The following is a 24,888-nucleotide window of genomic DNA, read 5'->3' as shown; positions in this document are numbered from 1 at the left end:
CCCATGATTTTGCAATATATCATTGTTGTTATAAATGTCCCAAAACAGCTTACAATTATAAAAGCATACATGATTTAAAATGTAAAATACATCAAAAAGATAAAAGAACATTACCGTAATTGACCAAAAGTGCTCATTGTGCAATAACATAAAAGGGCTTCAATGTCTGTTAGATATCCAATGTATCTAACCCCGTCTTGATTTCATCTCATTTGTTAATAGGCTCTGGAGAAAGAGACCCTCTTATGGTAGAAAGGTGAATTCCAAGTTGTAAATGAGGGTTAAATGTGGGTCCCACAGAAGGCTAGATTAGAGACCAGGGAGACCCTGTCTGATTTGAACTCTGAAGCTTTCAGATTCAATCTGAATTCTCTGTCCACTAGACCACAGAAATTCATGGCAAACCTGCATTAACCCCAATTAGGTAGCAGAATCAAATGCTGACAGATCCCACTTTAAAGACTTGCAATGATCCCTTTTTAATTTTTTTTCATACAATGAACTTTATCATGAGATAAATGTAAAGGTAGAGAGCGACAGATCAGTCTTTGTTGCATTTGCATGCATGCATTCATAATTCAGTTCCATAATTCATAATTCTCAAATTACACATATATCTTCAGAGGCATATTGATAATGTTTTTGAGGTGAGCATCACCAAATTGAATAAATTGGGACAATCAAAGAATACCTATATCCTGCTCTGGTCTGTTCTGGTGGGTGTGGTTTCAGCTAAGCTCCCCACATTTCCACAGCAAATTATTTTTTGAAAAATGAATGGACATTCATAACACTTTTTTTGCATGCAATTTTGCTTGGGACACAGAAAGTTTGCTCTAACACATTGCACTTTTGTAGGATTTTCAATACTATATGCATTTCTTCATCATCATCATCATCATCATCATCATCATCATAATTTATTTGTACCCTGCCCATCTGGCTGGGTTTCCCCAGCCACTCTGGGCGGCTTCCAACAAAGATGAAAGATACACTAAAATGTCACATATTAAAAACTTCCCTGAACAGGGCTGCCTTCAGATGTCTTCTGAATGTCAGGTAGATGTTTATCGCTTTGACATCTGATGGGAGGGCGTTCCACAGGGCGGGCGCCACTACCGAGAAGGCCCTCTGCCTGGTTCCCTGTAACTTGGCCTCTCACAGTGAGGGAACCGCCAGAAGGCCCTCAGAGCTGGACCTCAGTGTCCGGGCAGAACGATGGGGGAGGAGACGCTCCTTCAGATATACTGGACTGAGGCCATTTAGGGCTTTAAAGGTCAGCACCAACACTTTGAATTGTGCTCGGAAACGTACTGGGAGCCAATGTAGGTCATTTCAATGTAAAGGCAATCCTTGTTTTGTGCAGATATTACGTTCTGGATCCCCATGTGCATTGGTGGAGCCGGCATAAGCCCACTCCACCCTGTTCTGCCCTGCCCTTTTTCCTGATGCCTTTACAAGATTTTGGGGCTACTTCTGGGTTCGGCGCCATGCGGGCATGCATGGTCATGTGTCATTTGGACATGCCTAGATCATTTGTTGCCTGTGTGCTTTCTTTGTTTTTTATATTAAATTGAAATCCTGCCTGGGGTAGCAGTACTGTAGATCCTTTCACCCTATGCATTTTATTCCACATTAACTTGGCTGGAAAACTGCATTGAACAATTTGAAGAACTGCAATTTTCAAAGGATGGCTGTGTTTTGCTCTGCATATTGTTTGGGAAAGTACGAATTAGGCAAGTTCGCCTTTAAATGTGAACTTAAACGGATGTCTCCCCCATCCCTAGTAAGGCTTTGTTGATGGGAAGTGACAAAATTGCCATTTCTGACAGGCTGAGAGCCTGCCTGCATTCATCCATTCCTCACTCATTTATCCCATTGCATTCTAAGTGAGATGTTATCCAACATCAGCTGTCTTACCTTACACAAAGGTTGATCATCAGGTGCTCCCCCCCCAATACTAGGAAGCTGTCCACAGTTTTAAGAATGATCACAACATGTGTGTCAAATGGTTTTGTCATGCTTGTAATTCTTCATCACATTTATGACTGCATTTCCTATCTAAACTTAGGTGACATAGTTCAAAATATAACACCCTTAAAATTGATTTTGCGCTCTCGCCATTTCGACAACCTCCCAGAGCTAACTTCCTCCCTTTCAACAGTTTCCCGCACAAACTTGCATTTTAAAGTCTATTCAAGAAACTGTTCCCAAAAACAAAACAAAAATAAGTTTTATTTTTCAGCTCTTTTAAACTGCTAGATGGTGTCACGCTTTTTGCTGATACAATCAAACCTCGGTTGTCAAACATTCTGTTCCGGAAGCCTGTTCGGCTTCCGAAATGTTTGACAAGAAAGGCACGGCTTCCGATTGGCTGCAGCAGCTTTCTGCACTCAAGCGGACATTCAGCTTCCGATAAACGTTCAAAAATCGGAACACTTACTTCCAGGTTTTCTGTGTTCGGGAGCCGAAATGTTCTGTAGCAAAAGCATACTGCCTCAGCATCTGGAAAAGATAGTTGCTGACTAGAGTCCTATTCAGACATTGTATAGGGAAACCTAAACTCACAGGGTTTCCGATTGCAAGTGCATTCAGCCAAGCATGTCTTCACCACATGAGACAAGGTGAGGCAACTGCCTCAGGTGGCAGGATCCACTGGGGCAAAAAACCCAGCCTCCAAGGAATGTGTTGCGCATTGCAGCTGCCATGTAGGCAGCAACAGCATACCTTCCAACATTTCTCTGATGAAAATAGGGACGTCCCATTCCATACTGATAATTTTACTATTTATACACCACACATCTTACTGGCTTGCCCCAGCCACCCTGGCCAGTTTCCAGCATATATAAAAACACACAATTTTTTTTTTTACAAAAAAAAACAAAAAAAAACACCTCCCTGTAATAATAATATGGGTTGCTCGTGCGTAATATGGGTTGCTCCTGGCTAGGATGCCTGGTTAAACCTTTTCTGTCTGGACAGCCCTTCACTTCATGGCTGCCTCAGTCGTTAGCAGAATCCGTCAGTGGGCGTTTCTTAAACCTTTTCCAGCATAAAAGCTGCTTGACGCCAAGTCTCCTCCTACTCTCCCTGTGCGGAAGTCTTCTGCGCAGGGAGGGTGTGGGTAGCGGAGGACCCGTGCTCTCCCCGCTGGTGTCCGGCGAGGAGTCCTGGAGCCCTCTCGCCGATTCCCCCATCTGCCCCCCTTTATCCCTGGTGTTACGCTGATTTCCTTCCCCAGCTGATGAGCTGCCTCTCTCCCTGCTGGGCCCTTCTCCAGCATCACTTGGGAGCCTTGCCTCCACCTCTGGCTCCAGTGTCAGTTCCCTGACACTCCCCTATACAGGATTGTCTTCAGATGGTCGGATAACTCCATACCCTCCAACATTTCACCAATGAAAATAGGGACATCCTAAGGAAAAGTGGGATATTCTGGGATCAAATCAGAAACTGGGATGGCTTCTCTAAATCAGGGGTGTCCCTGGAAAATAGGGACACTTGGAGGGACTGTGACAGCTCCTTGGAGACTGGATCTGCCATCTGCTGTACAGATCCCACCCCTCCCCAATGTTGCCCCTACAGTGTCCTCTTGGTGAATAGGAAACACTACTGGCCTCCTTCCAGTGGCATAGGAAGCGGGGTGTAGTGGGTGTGTTCCGCCCCGGGTGTCATCACTGAGGGGGTGACAAAATGGCAAAAATATGTTTTTAAAATAAAAATTAAAAAATTGGGCTCACAACGCTTCATTTTGAAAAAATAACTCCAGCACCCCCTGCACCCCCTTCCTATGCCAATGGTAGCTAGGTGAGATGGGGGGCACTGGGTGCCACACCGTGCTGCCTGCAGCGTGCCTGAGCCACGCGTCTCTCCTGAGGGGGAGGCGGCGGGCAGACTGCCTGCAAGCTCCGCACTGCTTTTTTGAGCAACACGGGGCTTTTGTCTGTCCACCACCTCAGAAGAAGAGTTTGGATTTGATATCCCGCTTTATCACTACCCCAAGGAGTCTCAAAGCAGCTAACATTCACCTTTCCCTTCCTCCCCCACAACAAACACTCTGTGAGGTGAGTGAGGCTGAGAGACTTCAGAGAAGTGTGACTGACCCAAGGTCACCCAGCAGCTGCATGTGGAGGAGCGGAGACTCGAACCCGGTTCACCAGATTACGAGTCTACCGCTCTTAACCACTACACCACACTGGCTCTCAGCCACCCTACAGCTGAGGGGGAGACTGTGGAGAGGCTCCACGCAGCACACCCTGCCTTGGCTCGTTCCACCCCCATGGGCAGCTCTCACTGCTCCCGGCTGCAGGACACCCATGCTGCACCGGGTACCCAAGCACCTAGCTACACCACTGTCTCCTTCCACCCTTGTTCCTGATGTAGATCTTTATTCCTCCCTCATCCCCAATGTCGATCTTCACTCACCCTCCCTGCAGGAGAGTACATTTTGGGGTTTGCCTCAGGTGTCAAAATACCTTGAGTCAGTTCTGGTGGTAGTACAGGGGGAAGTCAGGGGTAGCGTATGACTGACCCTACTACCCCTCCAAAGATAGAATTTAAGAATTCTAGGGGTCTTTGGGAACTGGAATGGGACAACAAGGGAGCAAAATAATTTGTGTGCTCACCAGGAGGTTGCACAAATGTCTGTAAGAACATAAGAACATGAGAAGAGCCTGCTGGATTGGCACATATAGTCCAACATCCTGTTCTAACTGTTGCCAGCCAGGTGCTTGTGGGAAATGGGCAAGCAGAACATGAGCACAATAGCACTCTCCCTTCTTGTGGCTTCCAGCAACTGGTATTAAGAAGAATTACTATCTCTGACCATGGAGTCAGGGCATTCCCATCATGGATAGTAGCCATTGACCATAGTGATGCACCATGGGTGCAAACTAGCATTACTCTGGCGTAGTTGCCATTCGGCATTACTCATAGAGGCAAGGTCATTAACATCTACACAGTTCACATAGTTTCTGGAAGGGTTCTTAACAGACCCGTTTATTTGGGGAGATAGAAGTAAACGCATTAACTTCTGGCCTGTATCATGAAGTCACTCCTTGGACATTGTCCTCAATCTCATTAACTTGCAATAGTGGGATAAATAATAAATACATATCTTACAGGATGGTTGGCTGTACTTTCTGTAATAGTTGGTTGACCATTTTCAATAAGCATTTATCAATAAACATGTAATTTAGTTGTTATTTTATGTATATTTATTTTTCTAAAATAAAATAAATATTTTCTAAAGTAGTTATAGTTATCTGCAGTTTTTTATGTATGCCTCTTACAGAGCTCTCTGATTAAGCAGTTTATCTTTCTAGATAAATTAATGAAAAGTAATAATAATAATAATAATAATTCCTTTGGTATGCGCATTTAAAGAACCACAATCATCTTGGCATACACAGAATCACTGTATTCTCTGTGTTCTGTTTGCTTGCAATTCAGCTTTTAATTTCCCATATGTTCTTGAATTTTCCCCTTCACATATTCCTGCAGTTTTATCTCTGAATCTTGTTTTCTTTCTCTCTCTTCTCGTCATCTCGGAATTTCTGTTTCGAGTTCATTGGACTTCTCAGATATACTGGAAGGGAGATAGGGGGAGTCCAGCTAATCTTTTCAAATTAGCGCAGCTCTGAATCTGGAGAGCCTCATTAGATGCCTGTCTGAGATTTATCAGCTCCCATTTGCCTAATATTGGGCCTAACTCTCAGCTCCTGGCCCTTTCAGCAGGGGGTAAGTGTGAATAGGAAGGGGTCTTTTGTCACTGCCACGCAAACCCGCTAATTTGCTCCGCCTAATAAAATTACAAATGAACACAGCTTTGCTTGTGCTGCCTTTATAAGTTATAATAACCTTGGTCCCCCATAACCTCCTGCTAGCTGAATTAATCAGATCGTATTAATATTTCTTCTTAGTTTCTTTTAACTGGTTCTTCTCTTAATTAAAGGGGCCAAAGATGTAAACAGGGTAGGTGACTGGAATGTGGCATCGGGTTATAAACAAGGCTCATTAATAAGATGGATGTCCCAGCAGACTGCAAAAATTGCTTAGTCGGCAAGTGGGCACATTTTGCAATTTCCTTGCAACTGAGAGGACTAATGCCAGATCTCTTACCTGCTTTTTTTCTTTCCCATAGCCACCTTTTTAATGTATAAAGGATGGTAATTTTGGAAAGCTAAGTAAAAAAGAAAGCTGATCCATCAATCAGCTGCATAAAGGTAGTTTGGGTTATTAAAGAGAGCTTTTTCTCCCAACCCGTCAAATAGATTGCTGTGCCAAAACTGGACGACTAGAATCAGCAACAGAAAAAATAGGAGTATCCTATAAGGAGTAACATGAAATATTTGAGATGTTAGCTATTTTTGGAAACAATAATCAAAATAATTGATTAATGAAAAAATATTATTTCTGACATTCTTGCATGCAATACTAGCCATGTTTACTCAGAAGTAAGCTTCATATGTTCAATGGGCTATAATAGGTAAATGTGTGTATTTTCATCCTGTAAGCCACACAAGTTGTTCTAAAATACGAATATTGTAGAAACTTTTCAAATTACATAAAGTTCCCAATCATTCAAATATCAGTGGGAAATTCTGATATGTTTGTGAATTATATTACATATCTTGAGGCAATGTAAATACAGAATATAATAAAATAAATATAATAATAAATATAATAAAAGCATAATAAAAATAACTTTGAAAATTAAAATGGCCGAATATTAATTTTAAACAACAATGTAAAATAGACACCCATAGCAAAGACCTTATTCATCCAGATAGATAGGCTTGTCAGAACAAAAATGTCTTCAATTGTTTCCAGAAAGTGCAGATAGTGGGTGTCTGTCATATATACACTCACATATGTTACATACAACTGTGCTGAGCATGAACATTTCCCATTTTTATATTTGTAAATAAATGCAGAGAGTACTCTGGATACTGCTTGCACAGTTCAGTGTGAAATTGCAAAGAATCTTGCACAAGCATTGACACATACATGGACTTTGTGCACAATTAGCTTTGCTAAGCGCCATGTGTAAGAGAATATCTAGATGACTCCCCCCCTGCAACCTTTTTGCATGAGAAAATGTGCAAAACTTCTATGTCCTCTCAGCCATTCTCTTTCTTCCATTCACTTCTTCTCATACTTGGAGAGCTACCAATCTGCATTCAGAACGATATCCAGGAGAACAAATTTAACCTGAAAAAGGAGGCGGGAAGATAAGTTAAGCTTTTATTATTATTATTATTATTATTTGCAAGAGGATATCCTCTTGAAACCAAGAACATTCTGGGGCTCAAGATATGCCTTCAACTTTATTGCCCTTACCCCTGTTAATAGCGAAGCGTGGAAAGACTACATTAGACTGATACATATAACTGACTCCTGGCAAAACTGTAATATATGCTGTGATACACTGCATGTATTTCTCAGGATTTCTGCCAAACCTACCCATTGCTCACTACTCCACTGATGAAGTTTGCAAGTAATTGTGTACGCATTTCTCTGAAAGATAAATGGACATCCTTCCCAAGGACGCCCAGCCAGGCCACCTTTGCGAACGAGAATGTGTGTATATCTGGGCTTTTTCTTTTCTTTTTTGAAAGCCTGACAAGGCATCTTGATCATTTCCTCATTCTGAGGCCTACCCACAGCCTAGCACACAGCCCTCCTCTTTGAAATGTTATTATACTGTCGTGAGCCTTTCTCCTCTCAGGATGTTACTTCATTTCCACCTTTTGTCTTAGCCTGAATGTGAATGATGCTCTTTCAGCAATATACGGGCGCTTAAACTCCCCTGCTGTAGCCTTACATAAATATACAACACCCGTCTCGGCCAATAATTCACTTCAGGCCTGGAAAAACAGTGACTTCCTTTATTGGTCAGAATCTCTAGCAATTCCCAACAGCTGTATGTTTTCACCTCTGAGGATCCTTATCTTCACGTTTCCATTTGTCTCAGCACAATTCCAGTGGATTGCCAATAAAAATGATTCCCATTTTTATAACCCCTGAGAATGCAGGAAGCTGGCTTTCCAGAAAGAAAGAAAAAGTCCCGTCCCCCCCCCCACCGTGTGCACACACACGGGCTCGCACACACACACATTAAAAACACACACACACAGTGATGGCTGGTGACCACTGGAATTGGGAGGGGTGGCCAAGGGGTTACCAGAGTTTGGGTCAACTTTTTCCAGTTTTCTCTCCCTGCCTCCCTTGCAAAGATGCGGTAATAAAAATTCTGCTGGGCTTCTGCCCCAATTTGTGCCAGTGACCCCTACCATGCAAACAACACACACAAGGGGGAAAAAACAGCATAGTCAGTGATAAAACAAGCCCACAGAAGTTATCAGAAAGCAAGCTTCATTCTCAAAACATCTGTCCCTAGGAATATTTCTGAGGAGAAGGGGACCAGAACATCTTGTTTCAGTAGGGGATTAACTCCACTCACAGAGTTGTGTCAAGGACATCTCTCCCTAGGAATATTTCCGAGCAGAAGGGGGCCCAAAGTTGTTTTCAGGGGTGGGGTGGAGAACAAACTCCATCCGTAAGTTTCATCGAGGACTCTTTCGTTGGAATGGGAGCAAGATGACTGGCCACAAGTGAGTTCCACATTTGCAAACGCCAATAGCGAAGGTGTCTGTTGTTCTGCCAGAGAATTAAACCGGAGATTGTAAAATAGCCTCGCAGCCATATGACAAAGATATACTTAAGGAGACGTAAACATGAAGAGCAGGGAAATCTGCCAGGTTAAAGTCAGCCGTGCTGCTCAGTTTTATGACTGCCCAACTGTTTACTGAGAAAAGATGGATGGCTGCTGATGCGGTAACACACACCCAGTACGAGGTTTGGTTGGCAGCTGATTATTGTTACGGCCCAACGTAAACCGAGTTTCTTTAATTCCTCTCCGTCTAGCTCACCTCTTTCCCCCCTTCCCTCTGCTACACATGCAATTTATTTCTCCCTGTTGAAAAAAGTACTTAAGAAGTGTGGTACAGCGGAAGAAACTCACTAAAGAACTTTCATTCACTCAAAGCAATTTAGGAATAAAATCTACTTTGTTTTCTTTTCCTAAATTTTTGGTTTCTCAGGAGGACCCACTGTGCTGTCTATCATCACACTATTGAGTCAGGGGCTACTAAAACTGGAACCCTAATGTGTGAGAAAGCTTCAGTATTAAATTCTTCTCCTTCTCCTGCATAATTATTTTATGCCTATTTGCATTTATTTATTGTTTCCCTAAGAAAATGCCTCAAAGTGAGTAGCAAGTCTATTCAATACAAAACAGCTTGGCAATCATGTTTTAAAAAAACACAAATACATAGAAAGGATTCATAGAAAAACCAAATTCACAGGGGGAAAGGAATCCTTAAAATGCTCATCTAACAATTAGTATAAAGAGGACAAATTCTACTAACCCCATTATATTCAAGTGACTACATAGAAGTGGTTCGAGGAATGTTTCTTGGCTGGAGGTGGCACTGTGGTCTAAACCAGAAGGTTGGCAGTTCGAATCCCAGCAATGGAGTGAGCACCCGTTGCTCTGCCCCAGCTCCTGCCAACCCAGCAGTTCAAAAGCACGCCAGTGCAAGTAAATAAATAGGTACCACTGCAGTGGGAAGGTAAACAGCGTTTCCATGCACTCTGGCTTCCATCACAGTGTTCCATTGTGCCAGAAGCGGTTTTGGCCATGCTGGCCACATATTCCGGAAAGCTGTCTGCAGACTAAAACTGGCTTCCTCAGCCTGAAAGTGAGATAAGCGCCACACCCCATAGTAGCATTTGACTTAACTGTCCTTTACCTTTTACAAATGCTGTAAATAAATGCATTTAGATGTCAGAACTTCCTAGATGTAAAATTGGGGTAGAGCTGAAATGTGTCCCCAAATGGGGTTTTTCCCCCCAAGAGAAAAATCCTGAGGTTTCCCTTGTTTTCTCACCCCTTCCAGAAATAGAAGGTCACTTGGCAGAATTTTCTCTATTTCCCACATTTGAGGTGGGGGTGGTGAAAGCCGCTATTCTTCCCACAGTGCCTCAGAATGATGCTAAAGCATTGTGGGTGTTGCAAAATGGTGACCAGACTGGCCCCACACTTAGTGTTGCCACTTGCAGTCATGGGGGGATGTGCTACTGCCACTCAGCCCCCCAAAATTACTGAAGAATTGTTCTATTCCTTGAAAAATTAGGTGACCCACCCACCAAAAAAGAATTTTCTGTGCCAGCAAATAGGGTAGAAAAACAAGAAGCATCTTTGTAGAACACACAACATAGAGCTCTGGCACAGGTTTATGAAAAGATACCTATATTTAACTACCTGTTATCCTATTTTGAAGACACTCAAAATAGCCAAGAGAACTTCACCAATTTTTTTGAATGCAATTTCCTTTCTCAATTTTTGATGGAGAAGGGTAAAATAATATTTAAAAACAAAAATGCAAGGGAAACATTTTTGGCACTGCACTAGCCGTGATGGACATCTTGGTGAAAATGCCAACACAGTGTATAGCAGAAGTGAAAATGGCAACACTCGGTGTTGTGAATGATTAGAAATGTAGTTAACAATAAATATGTCAATGTCACAATGTCTTTGTATAAATTGACCTGTTGCAGTCGGATCTGGAATACTGAGCACAATTTTGGTTGTCCGTGGATATTTTTGTACTTTTTTGCAGGGAGGAAATAGCAAAATTATCACCATCCCTGCTTTGGGTAATATCTTGCCTTGGGCGTTCTGGAGAACTCAAAAGCTTACTCACTATTTTGTGGATTTTGAAATCATTAGGTGATTGGAGGCTCCCTGCTTATGAAGAGGAACTATCACGCCTGAGAAAAAGATAACTACAAGAGACATTTGTAAAATTATGAATGGATGGAAACAGTTCTCTCTCTGTGTGTGTGTTTCAAAATATCAGCTTGGAATTGCCCAGTGAAATTCATCAGCAGTGAGTTCCAGGGAGACAAAAGAAATTCAATTAAGTCTGCATTTAAAGGTTAGCACCTTCCAAAACAATATGTGAACTGATGCACAGCCATCCTTGAAAATTCACACTTCTCCAGATTTTGAAGTGCAGATCTCCAGCCAGTAAATGTATACAGAAGTACTACTAGGGTACAGTATGGGTATAAATGCATATATTCAATGCTTTATTTCTGGGGGAACGCATACCCCTAAACATTTTGTGAATCTTTGTACTTTTTTACATTTACTGTATTTATTTTCCTCGATTCGAACTATAAAATGGTGGTTTTCTTGAGTCAAAATGAGAATACCCCTAAACATTTTTTTAAAGAAAAAAAGCACTGCATATATTGGTGCAAATAATATTCAAGCATGTATTGCATTGCTTTGTAAAAATGTGTATATAGGGGAACATTACTTTACAAAAAATATTGTTTTTAATTATAAAAAAATTATATACCATCCTCTTGCAAAACGTAAGAGCAATGTTCAGCAACATTAGAGAGCTGTAGAATAATTCCAGGGCAATCATTAAAACAACTGGCTATTCCAAAATAGGGGGAAATTCACATGAACATGCTGCTGGATTACCGGAAACTGCAGGAGGGGAGAATGATCTTTTGCTCATGTCCAGCTTCCAGGCTTCCCACAGGCATCTGATAGGCCCCTGTGGGTACACAATACTGGACTAGATGGGCCATTGGAGATGACTTGTTCTAAGGCCACTTCACCATTCTCCAAGAAGGTCCACAGGTCTCAAACCCAGACTTCTCATCCACCTTCTTCAAAACTATAATTCCTGGGATTCCTGGAGAAACATAATGGCAGTTGAAGCCATATATAATGGTCATAAGTTTGTCCTCGATATGGCAAGAAGCATTTTTATCCCCCCCCCCATTGGCAACAGTTGCAGAAGATTTTTACCCACCAAAACAAAAACACGTAAATGAATAAGACCAAACTGTGTTTAAAAGCCTTTTTCCCTGTCCTTGTGCTGTGACTGAAATATTCCGTATAAATTTGACATCTTGAAAGCAAAAGCAACGCAAAGTTTCTGGCTTCACTTTGTTGGCGATCTCTTGAGCAAAATGAATTATTGCCAAATGTTTTAAGGTGGGGGGAGCAAAGAGAGATTTGAGGCTATTGTATTTATCTGACCATTATGAGAGCTGTAAAACATGCTGTTTCACATTGAAACGTAAGCGCTTTTTTTAAAAAAATAAATGTTTGCTCAGAGTATTTGTAATTGTTAGCAGGCCCAGATGTATCCGAATGTCAGCGTGAAGCAAGTGAGACTTGGCTGGAGCACAGAGAATGTAATTAGCTCAAAGCCCCCTGTGCTAAGTTGGTAGTGGAAGCACAGACGGATAATAAAACAACAGCAACCGAAAAGGAAAGTGGCAAAAGGTTAAAATCTATTGTTCACATTGTTAAAGCCATTTGGGGTTTAAAAAAGGGGGGGGGTTGCATCTGATGGAGTCCTAAAGACAAGGGACACCATGCACTGGGAAGTTCTCTTAAGCAAGCTCCAATGAAACAAATGGGTGCTGTACCATGAGGGCTATCAATCTGAGTTAAGTCCATGGTTGACCTAGCAGGTTATCTTATACCATGGCCAGATTCACACCAGACATTTAGAGCACCATGATACCACTTTAAACAGGAATGGCTTTCCCCCAAAGAATTCTGGGAGCTATAGTTGGGAGAACAAAATTCTCCTCAGAGAGCTACCATTCCCAGAGGGTTTAAAAATAAAATAAAAAATACAGTTAAACATTTGCCAGTATAGCCAATATGTTCCCCAAGCAGCTATATAGCCACAACCACATTGTGTTGGGATGTCTTTAGTTTGCTTCACTGATAACATGGGTTTTGATTTGAAGTACAGTCCAACCTTGGTTGTCGAACACAATCCTTTCTGGAAGACTGCTCAACTTCTGAAACATTTGACAACAGAGGCGCAGCTTCTGACTGGTTACAAGAGCTCCTTGCACTCAAGCGGAAGCTGCGTCGGACATTTGGCTTCCAAAAAACATTCAAAAACCAGAGCATTTACTTCCGGGTTTTCGGCATTCAGGAGCCGAAATGTTCAAAAAATGGAGCCATTCGAGAACCGAGGTTTGACTATATAAATAGAGAAGGAGAGAAGGACCTCCTGTCCCTAAGGGAGAATCGGTGGAGCAATTTGCAACAGCAGGAGACTTTGTGTATTTGAGGGTGGAGTTATCGGAAGGCTGAAGCTCATAAAGCAGATCTCTTGGGCTATGAGAGCAGAAGACTAAGAAGGAGTCAAAACCACTAACCACTATGGCTTTACTCTTCTTCTGTGGTAAGAGGCAGCATTCTTCTGAACACCATTTGCTAGAAACTGTAGGAGGGGCGAGCGTTCTTGCACTCAGTTCCTGGTTTCTCTCAGGCACCAGGGTTGCCTCAGTGAGAACAAGATTCTGAGCTTGGTTGGCTATTACCCTGATCCAGCAGGGCCTTCTTATGTTCTTCTGACTGTGGGAGAACTGCAAAGGTATGGACATTAGAATTCAGATTTCCAATTACTAGTTAATATCTCACCCACCCCACCCAAGTCTTACTTTTGCTAAGTCAACACAGTTTATGAAAATCAAAGTTGCATTCTGTATATTTAATAGAATCGTCTCCGCAAATAATCATCCCCAGAATCGGCACTCCTTTCTTCCTTCTCTCTGTAGGCTTGACAATGATTTATGAAGCAGAAAACAAGACAGCTTCATTTTCATAAGGCAGATTGAACCTGCTGGACAGCGGGAAGAGCTCTGAAAGTTGTTTTGACTGGGACGCCGAAACAAACATGACAGAAAAGTCAATACAACTGCAGCACCGGGTGCTCGTTTTACAGACGGCTTACTTTTCTCTGTAAGAGTTGCATGACAGCCAGAAAAGCTGGGCAGTGCAATAAAGCTCAGCATCATAGTTAATGGCCAAAAAAAGAAAAAAGAAAAAGCCAAGTCTTTCCTATGCTAGGCATTTTGAATGCAAAGGAAATGCAAGGAAGTCAATTCAGCCTTGGCTTCGGTGGTGAAAAGGACCCAACAGATGCATTATCCATTTGTACACACAGGTCCATAATTGTAGTCAGATATATTTTGTATACATGTATCAGAAAAGGTGCTGATGGAGCAGAAATCTGATTTGGTCACTTAAAGGCAAACCTACCTAATTCGCACTTCCAGAAGCAATATGTGAAACGAAACACAGACATCTTTTGAATGCTGCAATTCTCTGGATTTCTCTGTACTGTCCAGCATCTAATTAATATGTACAAAAATGTATATATTGCTGTAAAGTGCGCCTAATGATGTGCATTTCTTTCTATCTCTCTATCTCTCTATCTCTCTATCTCTCTATCTCTCTATCTATGGAAGTAACATATAAAAAAGCTTTATATGAAGGAAAATGGTTTTGCAATATTGTGTGCATTTGGCGAAATTACATACACAAATGTGTATATTCAGAGAAATCTGCACAAAAATACTGATGAATTTTCATGAGGACTTCATTTTTAAAGAATTGCAAACTGGCGTGGAAATATGGAGAACTGAATTTAAGAATGGAAAAATGTGAAACTGAGATATTCAGATTCACCCATCCCTAGTCACTTTCATGGTTTATCTATCTAGCATTCATTTAACTGCACCTGAAATGCACACTCTTTTTCTCACCCGGATGCAAATCCCTTTAAAAAATAAATCTGTCCCCCAAAATGCAGGTCAAATTATCGACAGATCTCCATCTCTACCAAACATTTGAACGCAATAGCACAAACAAAAGAAATTGCCTGAGGAATGTCCATTAACCGGCCTATGCAATCAAAACACACACTGGGATGGATTCCAAATATTATCGTCTTCCATCGCTGCTTGCCTGCCTCCAAAGCGAAGGTGAGAAGAGTGACGGATACAAGAGATTATTTTCATAGGCAAGAATGCAGTGAGGGCAACTATTAAAGCCATAACCTTGAGAAAGTTTGTATCGTTTGAGAAAAGCAACTTTTCTTTTTTAAAAAAGGAAATGTCTGTTCTCTGGAAAGCAAGCCAATGGTAGTGCTGTGCTGAAAATTCCTTCTGCATTACTCCGCCTTCTCTGAAGACCATTCTCCATCAGCTAATGAGAAAATACATTGTATTTTAAAAAAAAGTATGAGGGGAAATGTTAAACAAAAGCCATTATCTAATTTCCTTAGTGCTTACCTTCCTTCTGAGGTGTCCAAGGGATGCTTTCTGAGTGTCCTTTATTTCATTATTCAAATCACCTCTCCACTGGAATACCCCCTGCAGCCTTCCTGGGTGCTCACATATGCTGTGGGGGGAATTTTGACATCCTCAGCTAGGCTTTTTTGTAAGGGTAAGGAAGCTGTCTATTACGTGCTTGACAGCCTTGTTTTGTTTAAATTTTTACTCAAAGTTGAAATAAATGGATCCAAGTCAGTAATATTCATTAATTCTGATAGGTCTACTCTGAGTAGGACCAGCACTGACTGCAACCCTGTCATATATATATATGATTTTTTTAATGGTAAAAGGAAGCACTTCCCTTAAAAACTAAATCAGCGACCACAACAATCTCAGGCACACAGAGGCTAGTTTCCTGTGCTCCAGTTATTTAACCCCCTTTTTTCTCCAGTCCAAAGAATTTCAGAATTTATTGTGGATCACTACTGAAAGTATCAGGTCTATATTCCTGTGCTCAGGTCCTGCTTGCAGGTTTTCCATGGGCATCTGATCGGCCCATGTGAGAACAGGATGCTGGACTCGATAGGCCATTGGCCTGATCCAGCAGGCTTGCATTATGTTCTTATTTTATTTCACTTACTTATTTCCCACTTTCACCCACAGGAGCGGGACTTGAGACAGCTCACAAAAAAATTAAAAAACAAACACAGATAAAATGCATGCAGCAGCCAAAATCTTATAAAAAGTTATTGTTAAAAAGAAATTAAACTGCCTTTGGAACTAAAATGATGTAAAATATGTATGTACTAAAAAGCTGCAAAAAAACAAAAGTGAAAGCAAACCTAGTACAGCACACTATTAAAAGCCCTTTCCTTAAAAGCAGTCAGTTCGCACAAACCAGCAGAAGGACAAGTAGGGAACCAGTCTAGCTTCTTTAGGAAAGGGGCTGCAAAGCCTGGGAACAACTACCAAGAAGGCCCTTTCCCTGGTCCTCACCAGACTTCTCTATGAAGGTGGCAGCACTGAAAGAAGAGTCTGCCCCTGAACGTCTTAGAACCTGGTCAGATTTTTATGGGAGAATAAGGTCCTTCAGATAATCTTGACCCCAGCTGTGCATGTTTCTTATGTATTGGTTTAATTCTTCATTGTGTTTTTTTGTTGATATTATGTACTCCAGCCTGCCTATACTAAAGAGTGGACGGGAAATGCCCTGAATAGACATATAAGGAATAATCAGTGGCTTCGTACCCTTTTCTGTTTGTCACTTCTCCCCCCTCCCCACACAAAAAAATTACAAACCTTTTGTTATAATAACAGTAAGATGCAGCAGAAGTAATCGTGCTAAAAGTAGACTGTAACAATGATGGATTACGCTATTATATAATCCAGAACTAAATGTATCAGAATGGATCGCCTGCTATTGTTTTGGAATCCATATAATCCTTTAATATCATTGCCTATCATTATTGCAATCTGCTTTTTGCACCATTCCATTTCAGTCCTGTGAATGACAGAGTCGCTTCCTCCCAGGCAATAAGGTTGAGCAGACATGGCATCAGGCAAGGAGGTGTGGGGTTTATTCTCCGCAACCTTTGACCCTCTGCATGTAATGTACAAATACCCTGGCAACAGCGGAAAGGAGACCGGGGGAGATGGGTTGATATAACACACACACACACAAACACACATACACACCCCATAATTACTCTGAGAAGCTATTAATTATGTTGTTTCCAATATCCCCTAAAAGGGTTACCCACCCTAACTACATATTTATACATATTTACTTGTTAATCAATAAAGGGAAATGGCTACATTATTTTGATTAAAATATCAAGCTCCCCATATACGGCCATAAAATCCATGAGGGACAAAACAGAGCCGTGTGGGTGGAGGGCTGTCAGGGCGGTGGGGGCAGTGTGAGGGGAGATAACAATATCCTTCTCTCCTCTTTGGATGATCTATGATACTTCCAGGCTGCAAGAACAGCAGACACATTAAGAAAATAGTGCTAATGATATTAAAGTACTTTACAAGGCTTGTTATGAAGCGCTGACAAACCTGTCAGCTGCATAATGTAGGAGGCTATCGTTGGCGTTCTCGGGGAAAAGAAAAGGGAAAAAAAACCTTTACCCCATTTCGGTGCAATCTCCTAATAATGGTGCCACCATAAATTCCGCCTGGCAATGGGACAGAGCCATGGCTTCTCACCCCTATGTGAAGACATGATAAATATAAAAGAAAATGGCTGTCAGTTTTGGCGCCCGAACCTTATTACAAAGTCTTAATCTTACTGGCCTCAGCACCTTTTATCACCGTCTTGTTATGAGCTGATGGCTTTTTTATTTGCTGGGAGATGGAGAATGTGTCATTTGATGTCCTTTTATATAGCCACTGCTCTGTCCTCTCATGGGGTGGGTAGGAGAGAATCTTTTTTATATATGTTTATTATAGTAACCGATTAAATGCAAGCCATGGAGTGCGTTCGAGACAGACGTTGCTTAAGTAGGTTTGGGCAAAGATTGGAATTAAATAGCCTCAAGTCGTTACCAATGTGGGAACAATCACCCACAATATGTGTTTGAGTTGCCACAGCCATTATGAATATAATTTGGGTTATTTATTGTTTGGTTCCCTCTATAGATTTTTCCCCAGAACCAAGGTCGGGGAGATGCTTTATGCATCGCTCAGCTTTGTGGTTTTTCTCGCCAGCAAAAGGAAAAAGGAAAAAGAAGCAGCAGCTTCGAAGGGAATATGGGCCTCTTCAAAGAAAAGTTTGAACTTCCTACTGAGCCCAAGTTCAATCTTGTTGAACTTTTCTGAATCCCGGATAAAGGGTCTCACAATTATCTAAATATTATTTGTCAGCTGACTTCCCATTGTCTTCACGGATGGCAAAGGAAAGCTGGAAAGCCATCTTAAAACAATGACTATTTCATGACCTTCATTCAAAGCTCACAGAAGAAGGGCTGAACTCAAGGTGTTAGCACTCTGTACAGTGACACTTCAGAATGCGCAGTTTATGATGTTTTATGTTTGGGGTGCTTCCCTGTCTAAAACACACAAACACAGCCTTCTCTGAAAAAATATGACTTTGGCTGTATGACTCCATGATAGCTATATAATTACTTGGGTTGAAATTTCAGGGGATGTCTTCCAGTGAGTCATTGTTAATGATCCCCCATTAATAGAGCTGTGCACTCTCTATTCAGTATTAGAGGTCCAATTTTGTGGGACTCCTTCCCACCTGAGATCAAAGAGGCCACTTCAAATAATCCTGAGTATTGTAGTTTGGTAAGGGTTCTTAGAGTTGCTAGGAAACTCCCTATTCCCGTCACAGAGCTAAAATGCTCAGAGGGGGATCCCTCATCCCAGGGAACTCTGGGAATGGTAGTTTTGTGACAAGGTCTCAGCACTCTTTACAAAGGTCTCAACACTCTTTACACTCAGCTTCTTTGGTGGAAGCTATGACTGTTGAAAGTGGCATTATACTGCTTTCAATGTATGCTGTGAATGTGGCCTAAGATGAAATAGTTATTATGCCAATAAAGGCTGAATGAACGAATGAATGAATGAATGATGAATGAATGAATGACTTGTCTGTAGGGAAAGGTAAAGGGAGCTGGCCTTTATCCACAGACAACTTTCTGGGTCATGTGACTAAACCACTATTGGTGCACAGAGGACTGTGATGAGTGCCAGAGCACATGGAAACACCATTTACCTTCCTGCTGCTGTAGTACCTATTTATCTACTTGCACTGGTGTGCTTTTGAACTGCTTGGTTGGCTGGGACACAGCAACAGGAGCTCACCCCATCACACGGATTTGAACTTGTCTGTAGAGGTATCATTGACAACCCTTTAGTGTGAAGGACTATGGCCAATACAAATTAAAGAGGTCCTCTGAACACCATGACCATGTCCTTCCCAGAGAGAGTAGGGGACTGAAGGTTATCCATTGTCATAACCTCTGCCCCCAGTGTTACACGAGGTTGTCAGGCGAGGTTGTCAGGGACATCTTGAATAAATGGCTTACATGAGAAGCAGCTCTGCAGTGCATCCTCGGGAAAATAAAAGGAAAATGCAATTTTCTGGGGAAGTTTACACATTTCACCAAATGGGAATGACATTGCAGATTAAGGGCTCTTTAAATTATGCATTTAGTTCAGTGTCCTGGGGAGACAGTATATGAGATAAAGCAAGAAGAAGGGTGGACTGACAAAGTTCCAGAGATTTCAGGTTCAGTAAAAAAATGTCTGAATATGGGGGCAGGGGAAGAAAGAAGCCACTGTAGTTTCAGATGTTGTTGGTCACTTTGGGGATCAATGAAGGAAAAAAGAAATGGAAGTCAGCTGTAGGGAGAAAGTAAGGTTTCAGGAATCTCATCTTGTTTACCTTTTTTGGCTTCTTTGGCTTCTTTGGTGACCTTTAAAGTGAGAATAACCTACAAAGGTGTGCGTCTTCCTGACACACTGTCAATGTGATGGCATCGTGCCATCACCACTGAGCCAATCATTGCCCTGGCTCCGAATCAGCATCTTGATGATTCCACACAGCCAGTGATGATGTCACAAAGCCAAACCAGAACGAGAGCAACACTGCCTGCCCTCCCTCCAGATAAACTTTGCTTGCCCCATTTAACAGACCTTACTCCTGGGGGGAAACAAACTGAAATAGGGAGCTGGGTGTACGTTGTGAGTGAATGAATGCCGCCCAACATTACAGCTCATCTCTTACAAGCCACCTTCACTACAAGCTTCTCTTGGCTTTTTAATATATATGATATACATCCCTTTGATAGTCACTGTTCCAACAGTTTCTCTTCTGTCCACTCTGTAGAACTGTAGGCCAGAAAATTGCATGCAATTTACTTATGCGATTGCAGCCTTGCATGCTTTGCCAATAGAGAGAGGGGGGGACAGGAGAACAGGATGGGGGGAACCATCAGAAGGGGCCATGTGAGATCTCTCAACACCCCCCAGAGCTCTCCCATGACATCCCCAGAACCCAGTAAGCAAGGCAAAGGGCTCCAGGTGGTCCTGTGATGCTCCTGTGACCTTACCAGCTCAGAGCACCAGCATTGGACAGGTGGGGGGGCAGTTCCAGGGTTCTTCCTGGCTTTGCACAATTTTGCCTTTGCTCACGGACCCCCAGAATACAACCCCCATTTAAGTTTCAGTCCTACTATAAGCCAGTCTCAACCTTTCTGAGCATTCACATCTAAACACCTATATGTCCATATTTCCCTAATATCTCTATGACTCTTATGTTTGCATTCCCCCCCTCTTTTGACATGTTGTTTTGATTGTGCCCCATTAGTCTCCATGTGCTTGTTGTCAACTGCTGTTATTCTATTTGTCATTCCAACTGTACATCTCCAAGCTATGTAACAGGCAAACGAGGAGCCTGAGGAGCCCTCTAGGTTCTATAATTTCTGAAGTACTGAAGTCTTGTGAGGGCATCACCATATGTGTGTGTTTCAATGTTTTAGGCCATGGATAAATAGGTTTCCTTTGGTGCTATGGAACATAAAGTTTGGAGGAAGAGGACCATAGCTCAGTGGTAAAGCATCTGCTTTTCAAGCAGAAGGTCCCAGGTTCAATACTCAGCATCTCCAGGCAGGGCTGGGAGAGACCCCTGTCTCAAACTTGGGAGGACTACTGCTAGCCAGGGTAAACAATCCTGAGCTAGTATAGCATTTTTTACTTTTGGGACAAATCGAGTAAGTTGCGACATTGTGGAAGTTTATGAAATTATGCACGGGTTGGATCTAGACGCATCAAAAGAAGTTTCAGGAAAATGCGTTGTAAAGTTCCTCTTGAGAAATCACATTACCAAAGGATCAAACTCTACAGCGCCATCTGCATGAAATTAACACTGAAAAACTTTTGGAATAACTGAACTTTGTACTGTAAACCTATTGTGGAATAAGCATTATTTTTTAGGAAAATGAAGTTGTAATGTTATTCTTGAAAAAATTGCGGGCTGGGCCTGGCCAGAACAAAGGCCTCTTATATACCTGCTGGGATTGACAAGGCATCTGACCTTCACCTGAATCTCATAACTCTCCTGACAGGTGATTTGGTCTGCAGCCACAGTGTGCCCACCAGATACCAGGCACTCTACTATTCAAATTAGGCCCCAGTGTTTTTCTCACAATACCCTTCTCAATTAAGTAAACAATTTTAATCAAGAATTTAACTTATCAAAACTTTCTTATTTGTTAATTTGAGCAAGTAAACTACTTCTCTCACTTCATTACAAACAGTATTTCTACCTGCAACACACTTGAGCAAATCTGCTCCTCTTCCTTTCACAGATATTTTGTTGGCATTTGCCACTGTAGCTGCCTCTGATTCAGTATTATTTAACTCTTTGGGAAAATAATTAGCATCACACGTCATGTGCATGGAAGTTGCCGAACCAATTAACCAACTAGAAGGATTACTGTTAATAGCACCAGTTTTCCTATAACTTGATATTGCTGGAGAGTTTTGATGAACTACAAAAGCATTTTTAGTTTGCTTTCTGTTGCCACCCTGGAACTTTTCTTTATTTGTGCCACTTTGTTTTGTACAATTCCTTGCAAATGAAGGAAAAGAACATTTCTGCTTCTATATGTTGATAATAAAATTTTGGTTACTGAGAACAAACAAGATTGTACGAAAACGAGATTGGGCACAGGCCTGACCAGGACATAGGCGTCCTGACTGTGACAAAGGTGACCTGTGTGCTTGCTTGATTAACAGCTGTTTTGGGAACCACAAGGTCCCAGCTCTCCCTTCTTAAGGTCTTTGTACTGGACTTGGAGACTCCAATAGAGAACATTCCATGTCAAGAAGAATGTCAAGTGGGCACCCTATCAAATGACAGGGCAGGAGCTACACAGAGCAGGGCCTTTTCACTGGTGGTGCGCATTGTATGCCTTACTCTTCCCAAACGTGTTCTCCTTTGGCCTGTATTTTGGAGCTTTATAATTTAGGAAGAATTTAGAAGAACTGGTTCACAAGTCTTCTCAGCTGCTGACGTATGAGCGGATTTTATTTGCTGCTATTCTGGGCTTCTGGTGCACCAGGGTTTACACCAGCGTAAAATAGTTGGCCAGGATGCCAGAAGGATGAGCTTCCTCCATTATCTGCACAGCAGGGGGTGTTCAGTCAACAGTGCAAAGGCTGAGCTGAAGCGTTCCCTGCTGGTTACCTGCTGGTTACCTGCTTTATTTCTACAACAAGTCCTTGAGTCTGTACTCTGAATAGTGACACCAGGGACCTAGAAGGTCTCATCAGGACTCACTTCAAGGCAATTGGCACAATTTGGCCAAATTGGGCCCCGCGTGCTGCTCCTAAGGCCCCCCCCCCCCGCACCAGGGCATTTTGCAGACTTTGGCTGTGAACTGGGCCCCTACAAAAGAAAATTCAACTTGTGCCTCACTACTTCAAATTGGGCCCCACTGGCTAGCCCTGAGTCTCTTTGTTGCTGTGCCTGAGTTGCCCTGCCCTTGCATGAAGTCTTGGGTTTGCAATTTTGGGAGATGGGAAACTGCACTCCTGTATGGCTTTGTGTTCTTGATTCCACAAAGTCACTAGCATGTTAGATGGAATCCCGTAGCCATGAAGGAATATCCCTTTTGTTCCTCTCCTTTACTGTTCCTCTTGTTCCTTCTGCTAGGCCTTTCATCCCATTTCTACTGGGTTACAGTTTAGCTGGAATAATCCCTAAGATTAATTCTGGATCTGCAGTATGCAGAGTTTTACTTTATCTTTTGCTTCCTTCTCTTCCTTCTCAATTTTCACTCTCCCCTTCCCTTATGGAAACAGTATATAAAAACTAGTTAAACTAGGCCAAAGGTCCAATAGGCCAAGCATCCTGTTTTCATATTGACCAACCACGTGTGTTTGGGAAGCCCAGAAGCAGGAGCTGAATGCCTCACCTGTTTCCTTGTGTCTTGAATTTAGAGTCAAACTGCCTCTGAATAAACAAGCAAAATCCCTCCACCCTACCCATGAGAATTTCACCAAAAAAGATTTCTCTGCTTTCATAATGTAGTTTGAAAGGCAATTTATATTCTCATTAATTGCTGAAGAATAGTTAAAAGCAAAAGTGGAATAAATTTTGAGCGCAGTGTAGGGACATTTTCTTAAAAACAAAGAAACCTGTACCTGCACATTGATAATATAGATGGGAGACGCAAATGGACTGAAAGTACCAAAAGCTATGGAAAACAATGTGTGCATAATGCTCAGTAAAACATCTGGGCATTTTACAGATATGGAATATGGGCGGGAAAATGTTTATGCCTTAATTCCCCTTTGGAAACCAGAGCAGTAATTCAGAACTCCAACTCCAGGGAGAAATGTGAATAAAGAGAATTTGAAAAGAATCCCTCATGCCCAGAAAAGATACCAGACAACGACAAATACCTGAGATGACTGGCAACAGACTTCCCTTTGAAAAAGTTCTGATGAGCACAGAAAATGGCCCTTTCGAAATCTGGTGTTGTTGCTGCAAAGAAAAGAGCTACATTTCTGATATTGAGCAAGCTTCTAGTCAGGAAGGGAATAAAAGGAGAAATGGACAAACCATGGCCAAATAAAAAAAAAAAAAATTATCACCTAGGTAGAACAACCAGCTCTTTCAAGGGTATGGGGAGTCATGTCCCTCCACCCAACTCACTTCATTTTTATTTGGGCAGGAAAATTGCTCTCCCGTGAATAAGTATTTGTCACTCCCCTCAATCATCACCCGCAGTGTATCATCAACTTGGAAAGTAAAGATAAAAGTGATATTCTTCTGAAAACAAGACCACAATATTGGGATGGGAGGTGGGGGGCAAGGGGAATGGAAAGCACCACCTTCACTTGAAGGAAAACAACGTTTAATTTAATCTGATCCTAAGATTGCCAAATCTGTTTTCACTGAGTCCAGCATGTCTGTCCAATCCATCATCTTCAGCAGACTACTTAAGTGCCTAAATTTCTTGTCCAGAACACACACACCCCTTGAGTCTTGGTTGGATCTATGGATTGCAAGGAATTTGAGATACACACACACACACAATCTTTTGGTTCCTAGGAGAATTCTCAGAGACATCAGAAAAAGAGATCCAATGTTGGAACCTACCTCTCTGATGTCATAAGTCTCCAAATGCTGGCCCAATTGATGTTGGAGCACCAATGTTGGATGGAGAAGGAAAAGAGGACATTCCAGGAGCAAGTTACCAGGAAGTGGCTTGGATCTGAAGCAGGAGTTCCCAAACTGCAGCCTGTGAATCACAAGCAGGCAGTGTGCTTCATTCAGGTGGTCTGTGTCTATATTTGAATATTCATAATTGATTTTTAATTGTATTTTTATTGCGTCTTTTATTTCTTATATTCCATTTTATTGTCTTGCAATTTGAATTCTATGGAAGGCAAGCTGTATTGGAGAAGAAATGCAATATAAAAGAAGAAATAAAAATACAATTAAAAACCGAGCAGCATCTAGCACAGCATGTAACAACTGCTGCAAAGGGAGGAAAATCCTGAAGTGGTCCATCAAGGCCATAAGCAGTTTTCACATGGTCCATGAGGGTTGGCGGAGACATTTAGGAACCACTGATCTAAAGCTTTCTGAACTCTCACACTCCCTTGGAAGGGAATTTTGATGGAGGAGATTCCTCTGCTCTCACTTCAGAGTATTGGATAGAGTGGTAGACTGGCGTAGTTTATTACACA

Source organism: Podarcis liolepis (assembly GCF_965112155.1).
Source record: "Podarcis liolepis genome assembly, chromosome: 14".
Lineage (NCBI taxonomy): Eukaryota > Metazoa > Chordata > Lepidosauria > Squamata > Lacertidae > Podarcis > Podarcis liolepis.
The sequence above is the reverse complement of the archived record's forward strand: the minus strand, read 5'-3'. Positions refer to the sequence as shown.